This window comes from Notamacropus eugenii, chromosome 5 (genome assembly GCF_028372415.1).
Source record: "Notamacropus eugenii isolate mMacEug1 chromosome 5, mMacEug1.pri_v2, whole genome shotgun sequence".
Taxonomy (NCBI): Eukaryota; Metazoa; Chordata; class Mammalia; order Diprotodontia; family Macropodidae; genus Notamacropus; species Notamacropus eugenii.
The window spans coordinates 323,370,004-323,397,327 of record NC_092876.1 but is presented as its reverse complement, the minus strand read 5'-3'; positions in this window follow the sequence as shown (position 1 = coordinate 323,397,327).

The following is a 27,324-nucleotide window of genomic DNA, read 5'->3' as shown; positions in this document are numbered from 1 at the left end:
AGAGAGATTTAGATATATAGGATGAGTGTAAGGGATGAAGGAGTCAAGGATAACAATGAGGTTATAAGCCTGGGTGACTGGGAGGTGATAGCACATTTGACAATAGTAAGAAGGTATGAAGGAGGGGAATATTCAGGGGAAAAGAAGGAATTTTGTTTGGCACATGTTGAATGTGAGATCTCTATAGAACATTCAGTTTGATATATCTAAGAAACAATTGGTGAAAGATTGGAACTCAAGATACCTATGTCTACATCTACATATACGTGTATCTATCTGTCTGTCTATCTATCTATCTATCTATCTATCTATCTATCTATGTATCTATCTATCATCTATCTATCTATCTCTTTCTATCTATATCTATATCTATGTGTATATATCTATTTCTATATCTCTATCTATGTCTGCACAAATATGATGTGTGTGTATACATACATACATACATATATATGTATATGTACATATATATATGGAGAAAGAGAGAACTACATATATAGATCTACTCATCATCTGATATTTGAACCAATGGGAGTTAAAGACATCACCAAGTAAGGTAATATAGAAAGAGAAGATAAGAGGAACTAGGATAGAATCTTGGGAGATATCTACAATTAATGGACATGACCTAGACAAAGATCTAGCAAAAGAGGACTGAGAAGGAGCAGTCATTCTGGCAGGAGAAGAACAGAATGGGTTTGTAAAAACTTAAAGAAGAGAGTGTCTAGGAGAAGAGGGTGATTGACAATGTCAAAGCCTGCAGATTTATCAAGTATAAGAATTGAGCAAAGATCATTAAGTAAGACAATTAAGAAATCGTCAGTAACTTGGAGAGAACAGTTGCAATTGAACAATGAATGCAGAAGCTAGATTGCAGAGGGTTTAAAGAACTAGTAAATACTCCAGGTGAAGAGACCTTTCTTGAGGAGTTTAGCCACTAAGGGAAAAAGAGATATAGGACAATAGGTAGCAGGGCTGTTTGGCTCAGGTAAAGGTTCTTTTTTTTCCTTTTTATTTTTCTTTCTTTTTTTTTTTTTTGGATGGGGAAGACATGGGTGTATTTGTAGGCAATAGGGAGTAGTCAGTGAACGAGGGAGCCTGAAGTGAGAGAGGGTACATGGTAGAGCCAGCAATTTGCTAGAGAAGACAGGAAGGAATAGAAAATAAGCCACTTCTTCATGTGAGAAAGGGTCACTCTTCCCCCTTGTATTGTGTGTATAGGGTATATGCTGGATTAGGTACAATACCACATTTCCTTTTTCTTTTTTTTAATTACTAAAACCTAGCCCACTTAGTTAAATTTTCTGAAATTCCTAAATACTCTGCTCTGCCCTCCAGTTTAGTCCATTATTTGTGTCTGTTACAACAGTGAATTTAATGACAGGTGGCAGGTAGGCTTCGGCATCTTGTGAGAAAAATGGGGTTTGTTAATTTATTCTGCATAATACTCCTAATGTTGTGATTTTCGATTTCAAACTTGCAGGGACCAATAAATCAAAGCTGCTGCATTCCATCGAAGTCAAACTCAGCTGACAGCTCTGACATTCATGGGGACACGGACCACAAGCCCTGGCTGCTATTTGTTCCCTACTATCAAGTGAATGGAGATAAAAGGTGTTAATTATAAATTAAGTGTGACTGTTTTACCTGCACTCTTGCACTTGGGAAGCTTTGCCAGGTGAATCCAAATAAAATCCAGTGTTCTTAATTTGACCTCTCTGGCTAGGGAACAAGATGACTGGTTTGGAATGAGGGCTAGTTCCATCCCGAAGAATGATGTAAAAGAAAGAATGCTTTGTATGGAGACCAAAGACCTGGTTTTAAGGAAGTCCCAGCTTTGTTAGTGACTAGCTGTGTGACCTAGGATAAGTCACCTCACATTACTGGGTCTGCATTTTCTCATATATAATAGAGGGGGGTTGGATTAAGTGATCTCTAAGACCCTATTCAAATTCTATGACATTCCAATTCAACTCCCTACTGTAGTTCAGAAGTTGTAGGAGAGTGTTGGAAAAGCAGACTACATTGGGCTATATTTTCAGGTTTCAGTGTGATACTAGTCATAATGCCTTTCATTCAAAGTCTTATATAACTTGACCTCAGCCTCTCAGAGTGGAGTGAGAAGGATGATAGGAATTAGGATACCTGGATTATTTTTAATTTATAAAATAACACAAGCATTTATCATTCTTTAAGGTAAAACTCAAGTCCTATCTCTTCCAGGGTGGCTTTCATATATATACTAGCCAGGAATCATCTCTTCTTTTTCCAAATGACTAATATACCAATATACACAGCCCAGTGCTACATACACAAAAGACTCAATCAAAGCATGTTATTAATTGCTTGATTGATTTTCCACCTAAAAGACTTAAGCTGCATCTATACAATATCAAAGCATTAAGTAATCAATCAATATTATGTCTATTAAACCTCTCATGTGCCAGGCACTGTACTAGGTCCTGGGGATAAAAATTTAAAAGTGAGATAAATTTTGCTTTCAAAAGAGCTTTCATTCCACCAAGGGATTTCAACATGCTCATAGATAAATAAATATTCTATCTATCTATCTATCTGTCTATCTATCTATCTATCTATCTATCTATCTATCTATTTATCTATCATCTACCTATCTATATTTACAGAATACTATGGTGGGCTGTATTTTCAGTGTATTATGTATATATGTGTTTTAAAAATAAATTACATATGTACATATGTGTATGTGCAAATATATGTATATATGTAAATATATGCACATATATACATACATATACATATACATGCATATACACATATAGTATTTCAGTACAGGAAACACTAACAACTATTCTCTTAAAGAGGTTGACATTTGAGAGGAGTCTTGAAGGGAGAAAGGAATTCTAAGAAGTAAAGGCAGAAAGGGAAGTAATTTCAGAGATTGGGGAAAGACTGCATAAAGGCACACAAGAAGGAGAGGTGTTACAGTTAAATAATAAAACTGCATATCATCCAGAGAAGTGATTTATTGAGCAGTGTATGCGGTTGCAAAATAAACTGGGTTTAGGGCTCTCAATAGCCAAGAAACCAGAGCTTCTGCTTTTACTTCATTAATATATGGTTTAGAGGTAATGAAAAACCAGAATGAAAGAGTTAAGACACTTGTTTTCTTATTGGAGGAGGAGACCTGGAGACAGTGTGATGAGGGTGCAGGTTGGCTGGATGAGATTGGGAGACAATCAGGAGACACTGGGGAGAGGAGGAAAAGGGATAATTTTGTGAAATTCTTCAGGGCAAGTAACTCTTGGGTGGGGTAATCTTGTGACTTCTCCAAATTCAGGTGACTTTGAGACTTGATGTGACAAAGTGGTAGATAAAGCAAAGTGGAGTCACTAATGCAATTTCAATATTACAGATGGAATGTTATATATGAGGAGCAGCTAAGCGAACAACTTGGCTAGAGCACAGGGTATAGGAGAAGTAATGTGTAATTAGCCTAGAAATACAGGTTAGATTCAGTCTTTTAAGGGTTTTGCTGAAATATATACATAGATGCACACACATGTATATGTGTATACATATAAGTGTGTGTGTGTGTGTGCGTGTGCATGCGTGTGTGTGTGTGTGTGTGTATGGCAGCGTAGAACCACTAAGGACACTGAGCAGAGTGATATGGTCAGACCTACTTAGAAAATATCAATTTGACAGCTCTGTGGAAAGTAGATTGGAAAAGGAGAGAGACTGGATTCAGGGAGCCAAATGAGAGCCCAACATGTAGTGGTTCTATGTAAGTAGAGGAAATGACATAGATATGAAAGATATTGGAGTGTTAATACCTACAAGACTCAGTAAGTGATTAGATATGGGAGGATGTGAATGAAGACTTGAGTATGACTGAAACTGCGAACCTGGGGGCCTGAATGTTTGAGACAGAAATCAGTAACATAAAAGGAGGAAAGGATTTAGAGCGAAGATGGCGAGTTTGATTTTAAACATATTGAATTTGAGGTGCTTATGAAATATTCAGGTAGAGATGCCCACCAGGCAAGTAGAAATGCTAGACGGGAATTAAGGAGAAAGATGGGGGCTGGATATATAAATTTGAACCTATTGGAACCTATTGGAGCTTATGACGTCACCGAGTGAGAATGTAAAAAGAGGACAGGGCTCAAGACAGGGCCCTGGAATATAACCATTTGTAGGTATTATAACATTGATGATAACACTGCCTAGGAGACTGAGAAGGACTGGTTATACAGCTCAGAAGAGAACCATAAAAAAGCTGGGTCACAAACACCCAGGAAAGAAAGAAGACCCAGAAAGGGGATAATTAATGTTATCAAACCCTGCAGAGAGGTCAACATAGAGGAAGACTGAGAAAAACACCCTTTAAATGTAGTAATGCAGAGATTATTTGTGACCTTGGAGAGCAAAATTTCAGTAGAGCAGTGAAGATGAAACTAGATTGTAAGTGGTTGATAAGGGAGAAATTGGAGGCGAGATGCACAGACAGCTTTTTCTAGGAGTCTGACTGTGAGATGGAGGAGAGATAGAGAATGATAGTTTGAAGGGAAGCCTGTGAAGCTTTTTCTTCTTTAAGGATAGAAGAGATTTGCATGGGTATTTTTGAAAGCAAACGAGAAGAGGCCAGTAGATAAGGAAGACTGAAGAGACAGAAAGAGGATAATTGAAGGGGTAGTCTTCTAGAACAGATAGGAGGGAATTTGATCAAGGGCATAAGTACTGAGGTTGATGTTCATGCTGATGTCAGCAAATAAGAAGGCCACTTCATCCTCCAACACGGGAGCAAATGGAGGATAATAGTGGATGGTGTTGATGTGATTTGAAGCATGGGAATGGGAAGGAGAAGGAGCTCAAAGAGAATGTCTTTAATTTTTTTTCAGTGAAGTAGGAGGCAAGGTTACCTGCTGGGCAGGGGCTGGAGATGATGTTGGCTGGGGTGGACTGAGGCAGGAAGTTGAGGATGGCTCAGGGAGAGAATAGAATATTTGGATAGATGTTGTGGGGCATTACAGACTCAATCAGGGAAAAGTCAAATTAGTGTGCACTATTGAAAAGTCAGTTGAGATTAGATACCCAGAGACCAGTAAGAGACCAGTCATTATTGTATGACTTCTTTCAGTGGGAGATAGCATCATGAGCCAAAGTAAATAAATGATAGTAGTGAACAAGGAATGGGGTTTGGAAAGGGATGAATGAAAATAGGACAAGGGGGCATGGGATTAAAGAGCAGAGGACAGTGTAAAGTTGAACTGGTTAATTAAAAGGTAAAATTTTGAAGGTACTGGGAAGTGAGGGCAGAACCTTCAATCAGTTAAATCAAGACAATTAACATTTTAGCTACTCATGTGGTTATTTTATTTACATAACATCATAGAGCCTGTTTTGATTTGCTGTTAGTCTGCAATATTAGGCTCTTTTGGTCTCTTAATCCGTCCTTTTATGGGACATTTTTCAATGGAAAACTCCTACCTTTCTCTCTGTCAGCTGGAAATACCTTGATGAATACTGTTATCTTCTGTGATCCTTTCTATTCTTCTAAACCCAAGTTGAATGCCAGCTCCTCCATCAAGGCTTCCCTCATTCTTCCAGTTGAAAATAACTTCCTTAGTCTGACCTCACATGGAGCTTTTTACTTCTTTTATGTCCATATTATATGAAACTCTGTTCTATGGTAATTGTATACCCATTAAATGTTTATTCCATAGTATTGACTATTTACTAAATTGTAAGCTCCATGGGGATATTGATTAAAACTTAATTGACTTTATATCTCTCCCAACACCTGTCATAGGACTCTGCATATGATAGGTATTTAATATATAGTTTCTGAATGAATGAATATAGTAAATAGATGAATGAATGATTGTACAATATAGAACAGAACCTTGGGGGAGGTAAACTCTAGAAAACAAAGCACATGTCTATATAGGCAGCATTTTCCTAATAAAAAGCTTTGAGATTTGTGATATGCAAGACCATTTTTCTCCCATGATAACTTTTTTTGGTGACAAACATTTTCAGTAATACTTTGTTAATTATGATGAACAATGATGGCCTCACTAGTTTTGCTGACACCAAAATGGATTATGTGACATCAAAAATGAGAGGCCTCCAGAACAGCAATAATCCCACCCATCTTCTTTTCTTAGACATGAAAAAATTGATATTCATTATCAACATTCAGCCTGTATAAAATCTATGCTCACAGTGTAAAAACTCTGGTAGCTCCACCATGTTAGCAAAGTTTTGAATATGGACTGTGTAAAAAATTATGTAGGTTTTCCCATGAGAGGGAAGTAAGTTTCAATTATCTGTAATATTCACTTATGTGGAATAGCTCATAGCCTGATGATGACAGATAAATGCATCATTCCCATAAAAGAAAAAAATGAATCAAATTCCATGAGTGGGGTTTTGGGTGCCCAGAAGGTTAATGTGTTGTTTGTTTTAAAGATGGGTTTATTTTCTTAAACATTTTTTTCCCTTTTAAGTTTTTCATTTATAGGCAAGAAACTTATCTGTCTCATAATGGGCTTGTTTAATGAGTCTAAATTAATGTTCAATTCCTTCAATGAGAAAGGGATTAAATTCTCCCTGAGTAGGAGGGTGTTGCTTCAAAATAAGTTAAGAATATTATTCCAGTGTTTTGATGTTTTTTCCCCCTGAAATTTTAAATCCTATTCCCCACATAATAATGATTATCTTAAAATGTTCCCATATAATAGATCTCTAGGTATAACATAATTAATACTTATATAGATAACTATGAATCATCAGAAACCCTTAAGATTTAAGGGCCTACTATATGTATTACTGGATAGATTTTTTTTTTTTTTGGTCACATTAGTTTCATTGATGAGTTTTATTTTTTATATTATAGATCACTCCAGCTTCATGAGAAGTCTCTTGTAATAAGGTAAAACAGTTAAATAAAATGAAGAGTACAGCGACCTCATTTAAAAGTGCATACAACTTTTCACCTCTCTAGCACATTGCCCCCAATCCTACACACACACACACACACACACACACACACACACACACACACACACACACGTACATACACATACAATACATATATATGCACATGTTTAAATGAACAGGAATATATTTTTTATCCTTTCCATATGGGTGCAATATGAAATAGGAAGAAGGGAGAAAGTTCGATAGTTTTGGGGGAACTGGTGCATTGCTGATTTTGTTAATCTCTAAAATAAGGGACAATAAAAACCACAAAATTCTTCTGCTGATGCTATGTGGATGTGAATTACCGAATACTAGTCTCTGAAGAATTAATCTCTTGACAATAAAGAAGTACATGGCAAATGTGAATAGGTTACAATGTATTAACAATGATGAATTTCAGGATAAGTGGAGTATAGGACATCATCAGAGAGATATATCACTAGAAAAGGAGGTGCATTAATTATGTAGCAAAAGTGAAAGATGGATGATGGACAGCTGACATCTTTCATTGATATCTAATGTCAAGAATAGGGCCTGAGCACATTGAATGGTTCTTTCTGGAGGATTTACTGGAGGACAAGGGCAAGAGCTGCATGGAATGGGAAGTCTTGGTAGGGTTGCTATTCATATAATTGGAGGGACTGCCTCCCATGTTAGACACTGCTAGTACTGAATGCTGCTAGTACAAAGACAAGGAAAAAATGCTTAGGTGCCTAATAAAGGGGAAAAGGGAGAGTGGTGGTGGTGAAGTGTTCCTGAGTTAAGTGCTGTAATCTTGTGGAATATCCTTTCTCTGTTATGGCTAAGTAATTGTTGTTCAATCTTTTCAGTCATGTCTGACTCTTTGTGACTCCATTTGGGGTTTTCTTGGCAAAGATACTGGAATGGTTTGCCATTTCCTTCTTCAGCTCATTTTACATATTAGGAAACTGAAGCAAACAGGGTTAAGTAACTTGCCCAGGGTCACACAGCTAGTAAGTATCTGAGACCAGATTTGACTAATGAAGATGAGTCTTCCTGACTCCAGTTCTGGTACTCTATCCACTCTGCCATCTAGCTGTCCATGGCTAAGTAAACCTCTTTAAAAAACAAACTTTTGATTGATTTACGAGTGCCTCACTTCATTCTAATGTAAAAATTAAACCATCAGGGGACCAGTCTGAGTTAATCTCAGTCCACTAAAGAGAGACAGATGAAATTTGCCTTCAAAGATGAGTTGGAATTATGTTGTGGAGGACTGAATAAATTTGCCATCAGGACCCCTTTCATGTACTTAAGTCCATAAGCAAACATCTAGGATCATGCCTCTAGTGGGCAGTTCATCCACAGAGAAAGATAAAGCAGGTACATCAAAGTGTAAACAAATTCAGAAGACTAATACTGGAATAAAAAGTCAGTGGAGATTCTTCAACCAGCAGTGTAGAGGTATATGGGGGAGCTGGTAGGAAAGGGCTAATGAGGGTCCAGTCCCTTAACCCTTCACAGAGTTCAGAGCTAGACACAGCCAGCCTGCATTAAGAGGTTATGTTTGCCTAAGGTGTCACTTAGGGCTCTGACATTCTATGCAGGTCATGGCCTTTGTTTTCTGCTTCAGTTTCTACTGTTGCTTTATAAGTACTCTAGTCTGAAGCCAAAGCAAATTCTCTGTGGTCTCCACAACATTCCCTCAGGTTTCCTGCTTTAGAGCTTTTGCTACATCTCTTTTCTCTTCTTACATGCAATCCCTTCTCTCTCAGATCTCCACTGGTTGAAACCTGTCAATGCTCAGCACAGTATCGCCTCCACTGTGAAATCTAGGCTGCTTAAGGTTAAGGGACTTCCCATCCAACAGAAGCAATGCTATTGTCTTCTCAGAGCACAGTCCTTTGGCATTTAGTTTATCCTAGTATATTTAGATTATATTTATAGTACAGTATAAATGTCCTATCTCAACAAAACTGAAAATTCCTTGAGGCCAAAGTCCACGTCTTACAAATGGATATGGGTATCTTAGAGATGGATATCAACACCAGGCTTAAGAATTTTTATACAGTAGCTTAATTTGTGAAAAGAAAATTGTCATAAGAAGTAGACCAAAAAACTTGAACAACTGTCTGCAACAGCAAATATTTGACATCCTTGCCAGAAGAAGAAGTAAATGGGGCATCTAAGTGGTAACTGAGCCTGCAGTGTGGAAGACCTGAATTCAAATCTGACTTTAGTTTTGTGACCCTACGCAAGTCACTTAATCTCTGTTTGCCTCATCTATAAAATGGGGATAATAATGATAATACTTGCCACAGAAGAATTTTGTGAGGATTACATGAGACAGTGTCTGTAACATACTTAGCACAGTTCTGGGCACATAGTAGGTGCTGCATAAATGTTAGCTGTTATTATGAGTGAGATGATAGGACAAAGTCTCTTTGTTATGTGAAGAGGTGTAAGCACTTTACCAAAGTCACATCATTTTGTAACCAAGGCAGAACCTAGCAGACAACTTGTACAGGCTTGGATGTCAATAAAACTTTGCTGAATTGAATGATTTAGAAGCAGACCACATCAAAGACAAGAATGACCTTCAAAGTTAAGTCTATGATTCTTATCCGGTTCTTGTAGTTCTAGCATGTATTGACATGGAAAATGATGCTTTCCACAGATCTAGAGTGGAGAGATAGCGATAGGATTGAATGGGAGTGATAGTTAATACGAAGGAGCAAAATTGATAAATATATTGAATATAATTGCTTGAACTGAATATATCTTAATGAAATCATTCAGTCTTCAAAGGATAATAGTGTAGCAATAAAATATGCATATTTAATTTACAGAATGATATATCTCCAATGGACCAATCCATATGCTTGAATTGCTACTCCTTTGACTTTTATAACATCCTTTGCTTATGCTTAGCCCTTGGTAATAAGACTTTCCAGGTGCCCTAAAGAAACTTCATTATTAAGGCTATCAAATAAACTCTTTTCAATTCAATTCAATATCTTGGTGCAGTAGAAAAACTGGGGCTCTCTGCAATCAAAGGTCTGCATTCAAGTCCTACCTCTGTTGTTTACCACCTTGTGCAATTTAGTGCAAGTCATTTATCCTCACTGGGCCTCAGTTTTTTTATTTGAAAAATGAGAGGGTGGGACTGTATGGCCTGTGGGGTCTATTCCAGTTCTATATCTATGAATAAGTATTTTTGACTACCAATTATGTACATGACATGTAGTATACTTGAGATCTAGTTCCAGTTGTGTAGCACAACTCCTTCCTTCCTTCCTTCCTTCCTTCCTTCCTTCCTTCCTTCCTTCCTTCCTTCCTTCCTTCCTTCCTTCCTTCCTTCCTTCATAACTTCCTCCCTCCCTCCCTCCCTTCCTTCCTTCCTTCCTTCCTTCCTTCCTTCCTTCCTTCCTTCCTTCCTTCCTTCCTTCCTTCCTTCCTTCCTTCCACCTTCCCACCTTTCCTGACAACAGGGTACAGTGAGAAGAACACTGAATTTGGAAACAGAGGCATGGGATTGAATCCTAGCTCTGCCATTTACTAACTTGAGTCTGAGAAAGTTAATTAATTCCTTTGGGTCTTACTTTCCTCATCCGTGAAATGGGGGTTGGGCTAGATGACCAAGATCTCTTCCACTTTTACATTTATGATTTTTTAACACTTGATCTCTGCAGTCTCTATGCACACATAAAGTTAAACAATATTTCAAGAGTTAAACATCATTATGTGGTCACAGGCTAGATATTTCAAAGCAATGTGTGATGAGAGACTAAAACATTTTATGGCATCAGATGGGGTCATAGGGGAAAGGTTACTGTGGGCTACCTTGACCCAGGAAAGCCTTATGGAGGAGGAATGTCTTGAGGTGGGCCTTGTAGGGTGTGGATGAGCAGAGAGAAAAAAGGAGGGTTTCCAGGCAAGAGAAGTTATACATGGGTTGTTGACTACCTGAAATTCTATTTTAAAACTGTGACTTCTTTTTTTCTTCTATAAAACTTTAGAAGTTACAGTAATCTAGCTGTAATGATGCGTGACCTAACAGGTGACTTCCAAAGAAGTCAGTGCAAAAATGGTGAGTTCATGGTACATTGTTTCTGAATTAGAGAAGCTAATCACAGATTTTAAATGTATTCAAACAAGTTATTCCCACTGTATTACAGCTGAATCACTCAGACATGGCAAATCTTCCTGGTTTTTTGCATTACGGCAACAGTCTCACATTAACCATGCATGGCTATTGTGTTTTTATTCCTACTTCATCAGCAGCATGGCAGTGACTTAGTGAATCCTTGGCCTCACTTTTTATTGAAGGATTTGTAGTCAGCCTTCAAAATGGAGACATTAAAGAAAACCATTAAACTTTCAAGAAATGTCTACTAAGGAAGTACCCCATATGATACATCTAGCTTTATGGATGCATATTTTATGCATTTCCTTATAGAAGGAGTGTGTGTGCATGTGTGTGTGTGTGTGTGTGTGTGTGTGTGTGTGTGTGTGTGTGTGTGTGTGTGTGTGGTTGTGTGCGTGCACATGCACGTGAGTGAAATTTCTCAGTAGCTTTTCCCTGGAAAAAATGCTAAACTGATCAAGCGTTTTTTAATGTCATTTGGGAGGTGGGATGAATTACACAGCAATGATTCTGCACAAAGGGAATGGCTCATGGTTTCCATGTGGAATGTTGGGATTTATGTGGTTAAATTCAGGTTGTGGGGATGCTTTGGGCTTGCAGGATTCACAGGGTTCAGTCAAGGGCAGCAAAGTTCTAAATGAACTAGGGCAGTAGCCAGCTGGCTATTTGACTGTCTGGTTGATGAGGTGTTTGCTCACAGAAGGCAAAAGCTGATTGTAAAGAGAAGTCTATGCCTATGTCTCCTTGAGAGGAATCTAGCTGAAAAAGGGAAGTGGGGTAAATAAACCAACTGATCGAAGTCAACCTCACTTAGTCTTAGTTTCTCAATCTGTAAAATGGGGATGGCAGTACCTGGCATACTTATTTCATAGACTTGTGACACTCAAAGTAATCAACTTGAAGCACTTGATAAACTTTAAAATATTATAGAAATATAAATTATTATTAATGTAACTCAAGTATTCACCTGGAGCTGTGATCCCACTGATGTAGCTATTCCCTCCAAAGATGCAAATTACAACTCAACCATGCTTAACCATCTTGTGCAACTCTTGCCTATGTCTTCACGTAATTTGCTGGGAATAATTTCAGAAGCTGGAGAGGTGATAAATCTCCTTTGCTCAGTCCTCAAAAACAAGCAGCAAATGCAATCTAAATGGATGGTTATATGGTAAAGGTATCAACAATATTACCACAAGTTTGAAAAGCCAACATGTAACTTACAGATTCAGTTGCAGTTTCCTGAAGGATATAACATTACAGACCCATTCTCAAGATGATGGGCAAGGAGACTAGATTGTGACTGCTTTCAATATACCTCCCAGGTCTGTGATAGGATTTTGTGTATCATGAGGTCTTATGTCTATGAAGGGAAGACCACAGCAGTTTTCTGAGCTTTACTTAGAGAAAGAAAAACTCATCATTTATCATAAAGTTTCTACTTCACAATTGTCCTTTAAGACTTAGAAATATTATTTGTCTAGGGTAGATGCAATTGAATTTGTGGACAATCTTTTCTGAATTCATGATGAGTCCTTTGGATGATTTGTCCTTAATACACATTCAAAACCATCAGTAGTTTCCAATTCAAGTGACTGTTATTTAGGAAAGGTAAATGGGAGACTTATAATGGAATGCTTCTACCAATTAGGACCAGGAAGACATGATTCAGTGACCTTTGGAGGTGGCTGTTACTTCAGGGTATGGAGCCTAATGAATTCACTAATGATTATTATGAGAATAACCTTGGAACTGGATAGGTATGCAAGTGGCATAGGCTGTTTGAACAGCTAGATGGCTGGATGGGATGTGAAGGTAAAGCATAGTATCATATCTAGGGCAAATATTATCATTATTAATTACCTTCATATAGACTTTTCAAATTACTTATCTATCCTTTATATGCATGTTGTCTCCTTTGATATAATGTATGCGCCATGAGGGCAGGGACTAATATTCTGGAGTCAGGAAAACTTGATTTCAAATCCAGTCTCAAACACTACTAGTTGCGTGACCCTGGGCACGTCACTTGACTGTTGTTTGCCTCAGTTTCCTCATCTGTAAAATGAGAGTAATAACACCTCCTTCCCAGGATTATTGTGAAGGTCAAATGAGACAATAACTGTAAAGCACTTAGCACAGTATCTGGAACATAGTCAGCACGTTAGCTATTATATTAGGTTACATAATAAAATCCATGTAAGGTAGGTAAGAATGGGATTATTTCTATTAGGCAGATGGAGAAGCCAAAAGCAGGGGAAATGAAGTGACAGGTAGTTTGCAGCAGGGCCAGAACTGGAACTCAGATCCTTAGGCTCTTTTTACAATGCCACGTTGACTTACTTAGAAGACAGTATAAGCCAGCATGCATTCCAACATCAGGAGAAGCATTCAATAGATTCCTCCAATCCGAAGCAAGATGAAATTAACACTTGTCAATGATTTCTTGGGTCACATTGGGCTCGGGTATTCTCCATTCATCTTTGAGTCCCCTTTCAAAGTGTTTTTCTTCACATCTTTGATCATTTGGACTGGCACAGGTTTTGTTTTTGCATTGATCTTTCCAAACCTTTAAAGACTCTCCGTGGAGATTTTTCTGTTGGAAATGTTAGGGGATAAAAAAAATCTGCTAATCAAAAGTATGATAAAAGATGTGTTGGTTTAAAAAATACTTGCCAGTTTTAGCTGTGTTGCCATCTGACTTGGCTTAGTCTCAATTTTCTCCCAATTGGATACAACTCTTCTATTAATTATGCTTTGAAGGTAAATATTTATAAGACCCCAGTCCATCCTCTTTCTAAGGTCATTAAACTATATGTCTCCAAGATTCTTGCTGGGCCAGATGTAGAAGTGCCCAGAGTAACTCTGAAACAATACATTTTGTAGGAAAGATGATGAATTGGGCTTCTTAAATGTCGAATTTGTACAGAGGTTCAAGATGTTGGAGAAAAAAGTAATTATTGGAGGATCAGTGTCTCTGTTAAAAGCTGGAGAAGGGACTGAGAGTACCAATGGAGGGAGTAATCTTGGCAAAAAGCAGAACTACATCTTCTGAGATGGTACAGAAAGATACTTGTATATGGAAAGGAGAGGTGTGGAAAATCATGCTAGCTTTCCTTGATCTCAGTGAAATTGCAGGAGAATGTCATATCTTATTCTAGGGGCTAAATGTAACAGCCCCAAGCAGCCCCTCATTGGGGTTTAGGGAAAGTCTTTTCCTGGGGTAAAGAAGGTAAAATTTAAAACTGTATCCAAGCTAGTGTAAACCTACATCTGGGTCAGATTGGGAGGCAGGATTCCTTAGAATACCAGTGTCCAAGGGGGTAATATGGAATCAGATAAACTAAAGGTTAGAATAGAAATTTTGAGCCTGGGATCCCAGCAAAATCATATTATTCCAGAGTGTTGGCCAAATGATCTTTGGTTTAGTTCCACGTGCAGGATCATGGGGCTAGTTCTACCTTACTCCCTCATCCAACTGTGCTGATGATCCTGTAGGCAGATAGGAAGGCCATCTATTGAAGGCATTATGGTAGTTTAGAAAGGAGTGGGATTAGGATCAGAAGACCTTTGTTTGAATCTAGCTCTGCCATTTACTAACTCTGGCCTTGGACAAGTCATTTAGAATCTCTGAAGCTCAGTTTTCTCATCTGTGAAATAAGCTATGCGATTTTAAAATTAGGGCCTATGTTAACTAGCAGGGAAGATTGTGAAAAACAAAAGTTCTGTGCAAACTTTAATAGTCTACACTTGTTTTTCAGTTGTGTCCAACTCTTCATGATCCTATTTGAGATTTCTTGGCCAAAATTCTGGGGTGCTTTGCCATTTCCTACTCCAGCTCATTTTACAGATGAGGCAAACAGGGTCAAATGACTTGCCCAGGGTCACACAACTAGTAAATGTCTAAGGCCAGATTTGAACTCAGCAAGATGAGTCTTCCTGATTTCAGGTTCAGTGTACTAGCTGCCCTTAAGTCTACATAAATGTGAGCAATCACTATTATCAATGGAGAAGATACTTGAGACACATAGAAATCACATGGTTTTCCTAAAGTAATACAACTAATATTAAGAGATTGAATTTAAACTTTTTCTGATTCCAAATCTAGCACTCTGTCTAACATGTCATGCCGCGTTATAGTAAAGAAAAATTCCTTAACCCAAAGGATTCAGAAATTTATAAGAGAAAGAAAAAATAACTTTCCCAAAGTCAAATGAGCAATGAGCAGCCTGAGCAGATACTAGAACCTAGGTTTCCTTATTCTAAGGTTAACGTTTTCTGACCATGGCTGCCTCCCACCATTCTTGTAACTTCTCGGATCAAAATATTCTCTTCTGATAACCACTGCCCAACAGGTGAACAGGGACAATGATAGGGTCTACCTCACAGGGTTGTTGTGATGATCAAGTTAGAAAATATATGTAAAGTGCTTTTTAAAGTTTTAAAGCACTTTACAAATAGCAGTTATCATCACCATCATCCTCATCCTCATCCTCATCACCATCATTATCTCCTCCTCCTTTTCCTCCTCCTCCTCTTCTTCCACTAGTCTAAGATATAAGTTCCCTGAGAGTAAGGACTTTTCGTATTTGAATCTCCAGTGTTTACCAGGTGCTTGGCATTCCATAAGCACTTGATAAATGTTTTCTCATTCATTCCATATAGAAAGCTAGTGGTAGAGTTTCAGACATTGTATCTAGCAGGGAACTGAGGAAGGTATTTGTGGCATTGATAGAGGCAGCCTTTCTGGTTCCCTTTAAATCATTCCACAGAGGTTTTTTTCCTTCTCTATGTCTGTGTGTAAATCTATTTTTGACCACCATGGGGGATGTTTACAGCATAATATTACCTATAATTTAAGTTTAAAAATGTAGTAAGCTCCTACTATGTGTAAGCTATTATGTTGTAAGACTATGGGAAGTTGGAGGGCAGTCTTGATCTAGAATGATTTCAGGTTTTCCACAACCCCACCCACCTGAGGAAAGAACAGTTTTTGTCCTATCCAATCTCCTTTTCATCTGTGATTTATTCATGGTACCTGGCCCAGAAATGATACTGTTTTAGTCTGTGAAGTTTTAATGTCTGCAGGTGGAGGCCAAGATCGAAAGCCTGCCTGAATTCATCAGAGTGGAAGAGAAAACATACATACATGCACACACACACACATACACACACACATACACAAAGCAATTTCCCACAAAATAGTGCTGACATTTGCAGTCAAACGAAAAACACATCTGACATTTAAAAATAATGCCACCTGTATGAAACTTAAACTCACATTTCCCCAGCAACAGCATGACTGGATTTTGATGGAAAAAAGGCCATGCAATTAGCTGAACAAACAGAGAACTCTCTTTTCTGTTCCCTCCTTTCTTTTCATCTGTAATTGCAAAACTGAATTTTGGAAGTGGAGAGTTAATGAACTATAAATGAAGGAAAGCATGATGATGGGCTCCCTCTCTGCCACGGACAAGCCAATCACATGAAGTTCTTTTGGTGTTCATTGAAATAACATTAATCCCTGAAAATTCCTGTCACGAAACAGGGTGAGAGAAGCAAAGGAATGGACAGCACTTCATAACCTCCCCTGTCATTTCTTATCACAAGGATATGACAAAGATACATATCACACTGTTTTTCAGGGGCTCCAACAACTGAGAGCTCACCTGCACATTACTTGCTGAGCTTCTAAGGTTTGCATAATGTTCGTGATCTGAAGTTGATAGATCACTGTTTTCTCAGATAGAAGCAACAATTTATGTGTGGACACAATGATTTATCAAAGTCCATAAAAAGTGAACTTTGGGACGGAATGAGTGGGTTCTGAGATAATTGCCCCTTCTACTGTATTTAGATCACTGTTGATAGTGTCCAGAATCTCTAATATAAACATTTACTTCTGAATTTCATCTCATTTTGACCATCCAGGTCTACAAAGTCACAATTAATCAACTGATAAGCAAGCATTTATTAAGGGGACTTCCATGTACCAGGCACTGTGCTATGCACTAGAGATATAATGAAAGGTTAAAAATAAGTAGTCCTTGTTCTCAGGGAGTATATCTTTTAATGGGAGAAACAATATTTAAATAACTAGAACTTAGGACACTGAAAAATTTGTCATTGTCCCTTTTCTGACATACCCCAACCATTAAGAGAATTGAAGAATCATAAAGTTTCAGGGTGCCCAAAATAGCCAGGAACTCTGAGGAAATCTAGTCCGACCCATCCCTGAATAGGAATGCTCTGTATAATATCCCCAGTCAGTGGTCCAGCTTCAGCATGAACTTCATCCCAACATAGCCCATTCCATACTTGGACAAGTTGTTAGGAGATTTTTTCCTTACAATGAATATTTTCTTCTTCTTCTAACAGTATTTTCTTCTTTTCTTAAGATCTGATTGTGGGCCAGCCTTTGTGGTAGGCACAGGTTTGAAGGGAGACAGTCATTTACTTCAAAGTGCTGACATTTCACTAAAGAATGAAGGAAACAATCCTTGTTTCACATAACAACCTTTTAATATTTGAAGTAGCTTCCGAGTCTTCTCTTCTCCAGGTCACATAAATCCACTTCCTTCAAGCAATTCTCATATGATGAAGGATCATTGACCTGTAACACGAAGGAGATTCAAAGTCTATCTAGTACAATCCCTTCACATTATGATATGGGCATCGATGTAAAGACATGTGACAGAGCTTGCCCAAGGTCATACAGCTACTAAGCTCAGAGTTAGTCATTGCTGCAAATGTGTGGTGGTTCTTTAACTCCTGCTATCTATCCTTTCATTGTCTTTTGGGATTAAAGGGCGATTTTTATCTTCTAGACCTGTGAATTGTTATAAAGAATTTACAGCATTATTATAATTTACAACATTATTGTAAAGGAATTTTCCCTACCAATAAAGACTGACAACTGGTTTGCAATTTCTAGTCCTAGAGTGTTGCTTGGGAAACAAATTGAGAGGTTAAGTGACTTACCCAGAGTCACATAGCCAGAATGGTCAGAGGTGGGACTTGAGAACGCAGTTCTTTTTTGACCCCAAGGGTGTTTCTCTACACATGGCTTCATGCTGCCTCTTCTAGAGATATTTACTTATCTGAAATGTAAAGTATGAAACATAGAAGATGATGTTGCTTATTCTTATGTAGTTCCAAGCAAAAATGCTAGAGATGCAATCAAATCATGGACTTTTATAAGATTTTAAAGCTCGAATAATATCTTCTAAGATACAACATTTTGATGATACAAAAGTTAGATATAATAAACTTGAACTCACAACATGGATGGTGGTTCTGTCCCTCTGAAACCACCCTTATAAAAAGATACCATTTTGTGTATGAATTGGGTCTGTTTCATCACAAACAAAAGTTTGGGAGACTTACATATATTAATATAGTGTGATTTTCAGCTAATTTTCTTCCCAGATCTTGCCTATACTTTTTCTGCAACATACCTTGGATATACTCCTTCTTTTCCATCTCCATTACCATCACTCTAGTGCAGGGTCTCATCACCTAACACTAAGATGGCTACAGCAGGCTACTGGCTAGTCTCTGCCTTCTATTTCTCTTGTCTTCTTGAGAGATGGCGGGGTATAGTAGAGTGGTTGAAGCATTTGATTTGGAGTAGGGTAGACCTGTGTTTGAATCCTCTTTCAGACTCTTTTTTACATGAGTGACCATAGTCAAGTCATTAAACTTTCTGGGCCTTATTTTCCTCGTTTGTCACATGAAGGATTAAGGTCCCTCTATCTCTAAATCTGTGATTCTCTTGTCTTTCATAGATAACTATTTTTTCACATCATTCCCTTGTTGAAAAATATATTATTGACCTGTGTTTGCCTCTCCTATAATATGAATCTATTTTATATATTTAAGTGTATATTTAAGTATACATAATCTATAAATAAACAAATTAATATAAAAGCACATATAGTACCTTTAGGTTTATAAGTTTTTCCCCCCACAGAATTTCTATAAGGTAGAAAGTATAGACATAATAATTCCCATTTACAGCTAGGGAAACTGAGGATCAGAGAAGTGATGGCAATCATCTGCCAATGGATGTATAGAAAATCAATATCACAATCAAAAATTGAACCCAGGTTTCCTCACTCTGGTGCTTGTGTTATTTCTCTGCTACCCTGAATTTCCTTAGGTCTACCTCCTATAAACTCAGGTTAGTCCCCCCTAAGGTTATTTGTTTATTTCATGGCTAAAAGGTCCTACACTCAACACAACTCCTGCTTTCCTCATGGCTTATAGGGAGATATTGGCAGTTAAGACAGTTGAATTGAATAAAATATATTTGAATCAAAGTCAGTATGTGAACTGCTGTAATATTCTGGTATTAGTTGCTTCTAGGACTTTAAAAAAATATATATATATAGATTTGATCCTAACTTGAACTTATTGCTAAAGTGTATATTCCCCCTCTATCATGTTTCTTTTTCAGTGGAGATATCATGAAATGCTAGGAATGCTATGTATTTATTTCCTATAGCAATCTTTTGAGCAGACTAGCCCAGTTCAGCTAGACTTCTAAGAGTTCTCCTTTATAGAGTGCAGAAAGTGGACTCTCATATCACTCCACCTTGCATCTGCTACTCTGCCTGGTTTCAACTCCATGGGATGAGATACCCCTGCACCAGGGTAACCCCTGGTATTTTGTCCTCTACTCTGTTCCTCTCTACCCCTTGCTTTTCTTGTCTTTGTTTATCGTCTCCCTCTTTAGACTGTAATCTCATTGAGGACAGGGACAGTTTTTTTTTATATTAATTTTATCTCTGGCACTTAGCACAGTGCCTTGCACTTGTTGACCCTTGATAAATGTCTATTAGATTGTATTGTATTGGATTCATCTGCTTTCTGCTCACAGGGAAGTACTGTAGTTAGGGTCCTTATCATTTATCCCCTGAGCTATATTTCAATAGCTTCCTAATCATTTTTCTGCCTCCAGTTTCTTCTTTTTTTAATGCATATACTACACAGCTTCTAAAGAGGCATCCCTAAAGCTCAAGTCTTACTGTGCTACTCCCCTGCAAGAAGCTCTAGGGACTCCCATTTGCTTCTGGGATCAAATACAAACTCTTCAATTTGTTTGGAGGTGTTGAAAGTCATAGAGCTCGGGTATATTTTTTCCTGCTACTCTACCATCTCGGTTTTTAACCTCTAATGGGTATTTAAAGACATTCACCACTTGACTTTAGCCTCCTTTTCAGACTAATTGCATATTATTCCACTTTATGAATTCAACAATCTAGATTAATTGGTCTGTTTGCTCTTTGTTATGTTTCACCTTCCATCTTTATGTCTTTGCACAATGGGCTGTCTTCCATGTGAAAATGTATTTTCTCTTTGCCTCTGTCTTGTAGAATGCCTGGCTTCCTTTAAGGCTTAGCTTAGGCACCATCTCCTATATGAGGTCTTTCTGGATCCCCTCAGATTCTTCCACTTTTCCCCACAAAATTATCTTGTATTTACTTTGTATGTATTTTTTATTTCCTTATATGTGTACCTGTTACTACCCTAATAGACTTTATATGCTTCATGAGGTCAGGAACATCTTAGTTTTTGTTTTTGCACCCTGAGGCTCTAGCAGTATGGGGCACCTAGTAGTTTGTTGTTTGATTGTTTGACTGAATCAGATTTGATTCCCAGCTGCCACTTACTACCTCGGTCAATTCATTTCATGACTTTGGGCTTCACTTACGCTAAATAATCTCTAGGGTCCTTTCCAGTTCTAAATTCTTAGGATTCCTTCCAAATGCCGACGCAATCACCAAATAAATATCCATCAGATAAGACAATCAATGAATTACTTAATTCTTATTTTGGTCCTTATTTATCTTTTGGTTGAGGATTTTGCAGAAGAAATTGATGCTTTGATTAGCAGTTGGGCTACATGATTTTTAAAATCTAACTTTGAGATCTTATAATTTGAAGGACGTGGATTTTGGTTGGGGCAGAGATAAAGAACGGGCTTACAGTTGGTAAGATAAGTGTAATGAGAATGGAATGGTTAGAAAATATTGTTTTATGTCATATAGAACAGGGGTGGGGAACCTGTGGCCTCGAGACCACATGTGGCTCTCTAGGTCCTCAAGGGGGGCCCTTTGACTGAATCCAAACTTCAGTTGGGTAATCTATATCCACCCCTGGCATAGATTAAGAAGGGAGGGAGGGTAGCTTAGGGCAAACAAAACAGATTTTATAAATGAAGTTGGTTTTGACCTGGCCTTTGGAGGATGAAGGGATTGAGGAGCAGAGAGAAGAAAGAAGAAACAAAAAGCAAGAATAGTTCCATTCCTTAAAGAAGAGTTGAAGCTCAATTTCTTAGCTAACATTAAATTTGTCCTCACCTGTTTTCATTGCTGGACTATGAGGCTGTTTCTTATAAAGGACTGACAGCATTGCCCTCAGGCAGGTTAATAATTCCTTTGTTTGTCATTCTGGGGTTTTATCCATTTCATAAATTTGCTCCCTTTCCCCCAGACTTATTTCAAAATGGTTTTTAGCACAGCCACCGATCTTGGGGGAAGTATCAGGACTCAGTTTGTGTATCATTGTGTTTTTAATCACCCCAGCTCTCCCATGATGTTTGTCCTGAATCCATTGAGGATTCCTTGTACTTATGAACTGGCAGAGTTTTGAACATGGTACTGTTAGCAGGCTGGCTCTAGCACATCTAAGCTGACAGCTGACTTCAAAGGATGGAGGAAGTATGAGTTTACTACATATTCATGATTTTTGATGATCAGGAAGTCTTTCAATAATGTATTAAATTGATTCTGAAGATGGCTAATGTGCATTTTGGAAAGCAGATGTAAGTGGAAACATTCATAGTATAAAACAATGCAAAAGAAAATAGTAAAGAAAATTGAATTTTAAAGAGAAGCTTTCCTCCTTTCTTTCAAAGTTGCTTCCTGCATATTAGGTTCAGGAACATACCTCAGCAAAAGAAACAAATAAGGAAAGGAAGGAAGGAAAGAAAGAAGGAAGGAAATCAGACAGAAAGAAAGAAAGAAGGAAAGAAAGAAGAGCAGATATGGCTGAATGGCATTAGTTCATATTTATAGAAGGCTTCAAGATTTTCAAAGTGTCAACTTTACAACAGTCATGTAATGTAGGTGGTATTATTTCTATTTTATAGATGAAGGAACTAAGGCATGAAGTGCCAGAAAGAACAATGGATGAGAAGATGAAAGACAGAAAACTCTGGGTTTAAATTCTCATTGTGCTCCGTCTTAGATATCTAAGATATATATCTTTGGACAAATTTCTTAAAATAAATATAAATTTAAAACAAGAATGTTTTTTTTAGTGGCAAAGAATTGGGGACAAAATAAATGCCTTTTGATTAGAGAATAGGTAAACAAGTTGTAGTACATGAATGAGATGGACTGTTACTGTGCCCTAAGAAATGATGACTGAATATAATTGAGGGAGTCTGTTCTGATTTGCCCTTCTAGAGAAGGGAGTTATTCATAGAATAATACACAGATATTCCCTGTTCCTTGTGGACCTTTGGAAATTCAATTCTGGTCATTTATGACTAAGAGGCTTATACTGTGTGCAGATGAAAAGTTTTCCGATTGGCCGTAGAGACAGAACTAATAACTCAGGGACTGCTTAGCTAGAACTTAGTGAGCATACAAAAGGGGCAAGTTGCCCCTGCATTATCCTCTTCACTTTGTCCCCTGAAGGAGGCACAACTACTTTGAGTTGCCTTTGATAACTGGATTGGGGGAAGGGTGGCTTATCTCCCACCTGGCCAAGGCAGCAGTAAGAGCACGGCCAGCTCTGTATTTTTTTGTGTTTGCTTCTCTAAGTAGGTGGCTGATCAGGATTTTTGAGGTGGATAGCTACAGGCATTGACCTTATGAGTTAGGAGGATCTAGATGTGCCCATTGGTGGTTGATACTGAATATTGTGGTCACCAGAATGATAATGGCTAATGGCAATGGAAACACCTGGAAGAGATATGGAAAGATAGTCATCTGAAAGTGAAAGGAACACTACACCTTGTGTCAGAGAAGAAGAATGTCACCTCTGAACTCAAGAAAGGACTTCCAGGACATAAAATGCCAGGAGTTGTGAGTTACTCATTTGCCACATGTACATTCCATACATGTACTTCACTACCATTGTACTTTGAGTTTAATTCATTGTTTCTTGAGACTTTAAATATATAGGACTATACCAATTGCACTTAATATTTTACTTTAGAAAATACTTTTTTCTAAAAGCTAATTGAGGCAAGTGGTTGATTGCTAGGAGGGAAGTACACTGGTAAATGACAGTACAAAGATGACAGTGAAAAAACACATTTCCTCAGGGCTTTTTCCAGAATGCTGAGAGATAGTAGTAGTCAGTGTTTCTCAGGGGATGCCAACTTGTGATTTGAGTGCATGTTGGGGGAGTGTCCCCAGAGCAGGGTTGTTATATGACAGATACAGAAAAAGCATGCCAAGAACTTACATGAACTGATCCAAAGTGCAATAAGTAAAACCAGCTAAACGACGCACATGATTACAAGACTTTTAATGAAAATTTTTAAAAGAACCTTAAGTGAATAATACATAATTCTAATAACCAAGCTTGGCCCTAAAGAAGAGATATGAAATATGAGAATTCATCTCTCTTTTTTTTTTGAAAAGGATGATATAGATATTATAGCCATGGACCACTGTTTATACTGTCAGATGTGGTTTATGGGTTGTTTCGTTTTGGTAAATTTTTTTCCTCTTTTAATTATTTTTGTTGTTTTATGGAATGACTTACTGGAAAAGGGAGAGAAGAGAGCTATATTAGGAAATGAAGGTGGCATACAAGCAAAATATATCTGTACATTTTTAAAAGAAGAAGAAACTATAAAGCACTATTTAAGCACTGTTAAATTTGTGATTTGTCTCCTTTGCATTCCTAACTCAGCTTTCTTTTTCCCTCTTCCCACTTTCATCCTTTCCTGAAAAGTACCCAGCATCATGTTCAACTCACTTATCAGAAAGAAAGGGAATGAAGTCATATTTACTTATAGGGAGGGATACCTGCTTTCTTTTGGACTGGGTTCTCTGAACACCTTCCTTTAGGGGTGTATTTCCTGTGGAATAATTTACTCAGAAGTATTTAGAATATGGAAGTTCAACTGTTGATATAGTTGTGAACTGATCCAACCATTGTGGAGAGCAATTTGGAATTGTGCCCGAAGGGCTATAAAACTGTGCATACCCTTTGATCCAGCAATGCCACTGCTGGTCTGTATCCCAAAGAGATTGTTTGAAAAAGGAAAAGAATCTATTTGTACAAAAATATTTATAGCAGCTCTTTTTTGTGGTGGCTAAAAGTTGGAAATTGAGGGGATGCTCATCAATTGGGGAATGGCTGAACAAGTTCTGGTATATGATTCTGGTGGAATGTTATTGTGCTATAAAAATGTCAATCAGGATGATTTCAGAAAAACCTGGAAAGACTTACATGGACTGATACAGAGTGAAGTGAGCAAAATCAGGGGAACATTGTAGACAGTAACAGCAATATTGTATGATGAACAACTTTGCTATTCTCAGCAATATAATGATCTAAGACAATACCAAAGGACTCATGATGAAAAATGCTATCCACCTCCAGAGAAAGAACTAATGGAATCTGAATACAGACCAAAACATATTATTTTTCCCTTCTCTTTTTTCTTTACTTTGAGTTTTCTTCCACAAAATGACTAATATGGGAATGTTTGACATGACTGCACATGTATAACATAAATTAGACTGCTTACCATCTCAGGGAGCAGGGAGAGAAGGGACAGTTAGAATCTGGAACTTAAAACTTAAAAAAAGAGTGAAAGCTAAAAATTGCTTTTACAAGTAATTGGGGAAAAATAAAATATTATTTTAAAAATGTGGGTGATAAAGTCACAGCTGAAATTCCAATGAGGAGCCTCTAAAACAATCCTAGACTTATGTTCCATTGGGGTCTGACTTGTTTGATGTTCATTTAACCGCAGTATCCATCCCAACAAATGTGAGGGTGTCATGACTAATTTTTTCAACTAGCCAGAGAGAACAATTGAATTATGTAGCAAAGCTTTGAAAAGCTTATAAAACATTCTCTTTTTGCATTGCTCATCTCATGCCAGGGCTTTGTGGCTACCATAAAGGGCCCCTCCCCAATCTCCATTAATTAAACACCCACCAATTTTTCAAGGCCCAGTTCTATTGTTGTTCCGTTGTGTCCAACTCTTTGTGAGCCCATTTGGGGGTTTTCTTGGCAAAGATATTGGAGTGGTTTGCCCTTTCCTTCTCTAGTTCATTTTACAGATCAAGAAACTGAGGCAAACAGGGATAAGTGACTTGTCCAGGGTCACACAGCTAGTGTCTGAGACTGGATCTGAACTCAGGTCTTTCTGACACCAGGACAGGCACTTTGTCTGCTGTGCTACTTAGCTGCCTCACCTCCACTACATTCCATTCAGATGCAGGAAGTTTCTCCTTCCTATGATTTCAGTCATGTGGCAATTATCATATGCTGCCTTTTATTGTGTAAATTTCTTATTTCCTTTGCTAGATTGTAACCTCCCAGAGGGCAGAGACTATCTCTTCAATATTTTTGTGCCCTATTTCCCTCCTCCTTAGCACCACATCTTAAACAAATGAGTCACATCAAGAGAATTCAAATAGAAAATTGAACTTCTAGTCAGCCTGGATTGGAGTCCCAGGCCCTCTTCCACTTACTAGCTATTTGATTTTACAGGGGGCTAGGGCTTTTTTTGTTTCATTTTTAAATCAATAAATAGGTCTAGAATAATAAAGAATGCTTTATTTCCTCATAGGACTATTGTCAGGATCAAAAAAGATAATAGACCACGAAGTACTATAAAATTACGTGTTGCTACTTCTCTTTCTATCCATTACTAAATATCAAGAGTCCTCTTAGCAGTGCACCCGAACTGTAGTGTACATAGTGTACACAGCTTAAAAGATCTGAGCTTTTCTTTTGAATTCTAATTAGCTTCATAAATGCCATTTACCAAATTCTTGATTGCTGTCCTTACCTGAATAAACTTTTGAATCTGAAGAATCACCTTTCTTCCCCTCCTTTTTCTTCTGAAGCAATCATTTGAATACTGATTATGACCCCATGACTTTCTCTTTTATTTAGCTTTGATAATTATACCCTACCCCAGCCTCAATGGACCATGTTATACTTTCTTCTCAATTCCAGACATGATGCAGTTTTTATCAAGTAACTGATTTCTTGCTCCTCGACTCTGTGACCTTAGGCAAGTCATTAAACTGTGCAGGAGATGATAATGTTTGATCCAGTTACAACATGGGATTTCTGTGAGGAAATAAAGTAGCTATTATTATAAATAGGGGAAAATGAGCCAGGTTTTGAGTCCAGCTTGGAACTTATTGAGCATGAGAAGACAAAGCAGCTTACAAATGAAGATATTCCACAGGCAGATGGAAACACAGAACTAAAGTACAGGCAAAGTACAGGCAAAAAGTCCAAGAGGAGAAAAGATGTCACAAAGCAGGTCAGATTCACTGATAAAGGACAAAGAACAAAGGAAAGCCTGTGAAAACCAATTCTGTGGTAGCTAGCATTTATCGGCAGAGGAAACTAGAAATGTGGGCTGTTGGACTGTTGTTTATTCTTTGATTTTGGGAAAATGCTTGAACTTTTTTCCCTTTTGTCCTCTTTAAAAAAGAATTTGCTCTTCCTTCCACACAATAAGACAAAAGAAACAAACAAAAACAGCTGTATGTCAAGTCTTAGGCCAGATCCCTGCTATTTGACAGCTTATAGAAGGATACATCATGTTGTCCTGTTGCATTGAGATCTGATCTTCAGTGCCAGGTGCCAGGGAAAGAATGGAGGTGAATGGGAGAAGTAGGTCTGTTGCAGTCAGGTAAGGTTGTCTGGAAGAGGGAATTGTACAGTGGGGGAAGTGTTTGGGGAGAAAGGGATGAGTTCTGGAAGAGAGAAGAAAAGATGTCAGTCTGGGGAAAGATTTGAGAGAAATCCTTGATTGTTCTTTTCAACCTCTCTTTTGGATTCTATTTATTTTGGAACCACTTATTCTTTTTGGGGTCTGTGATGCGGATGTAACACAATTCCTTCTCTACAGGTCTTAACAAGAACCTGATTGATACTTAAAAAAATATACCAAACTGTATTCATAGTTCATTCTTTTGGCAACCAACTAGTGGGGAGAATAAAAATCTCTTCTATGAATTTCC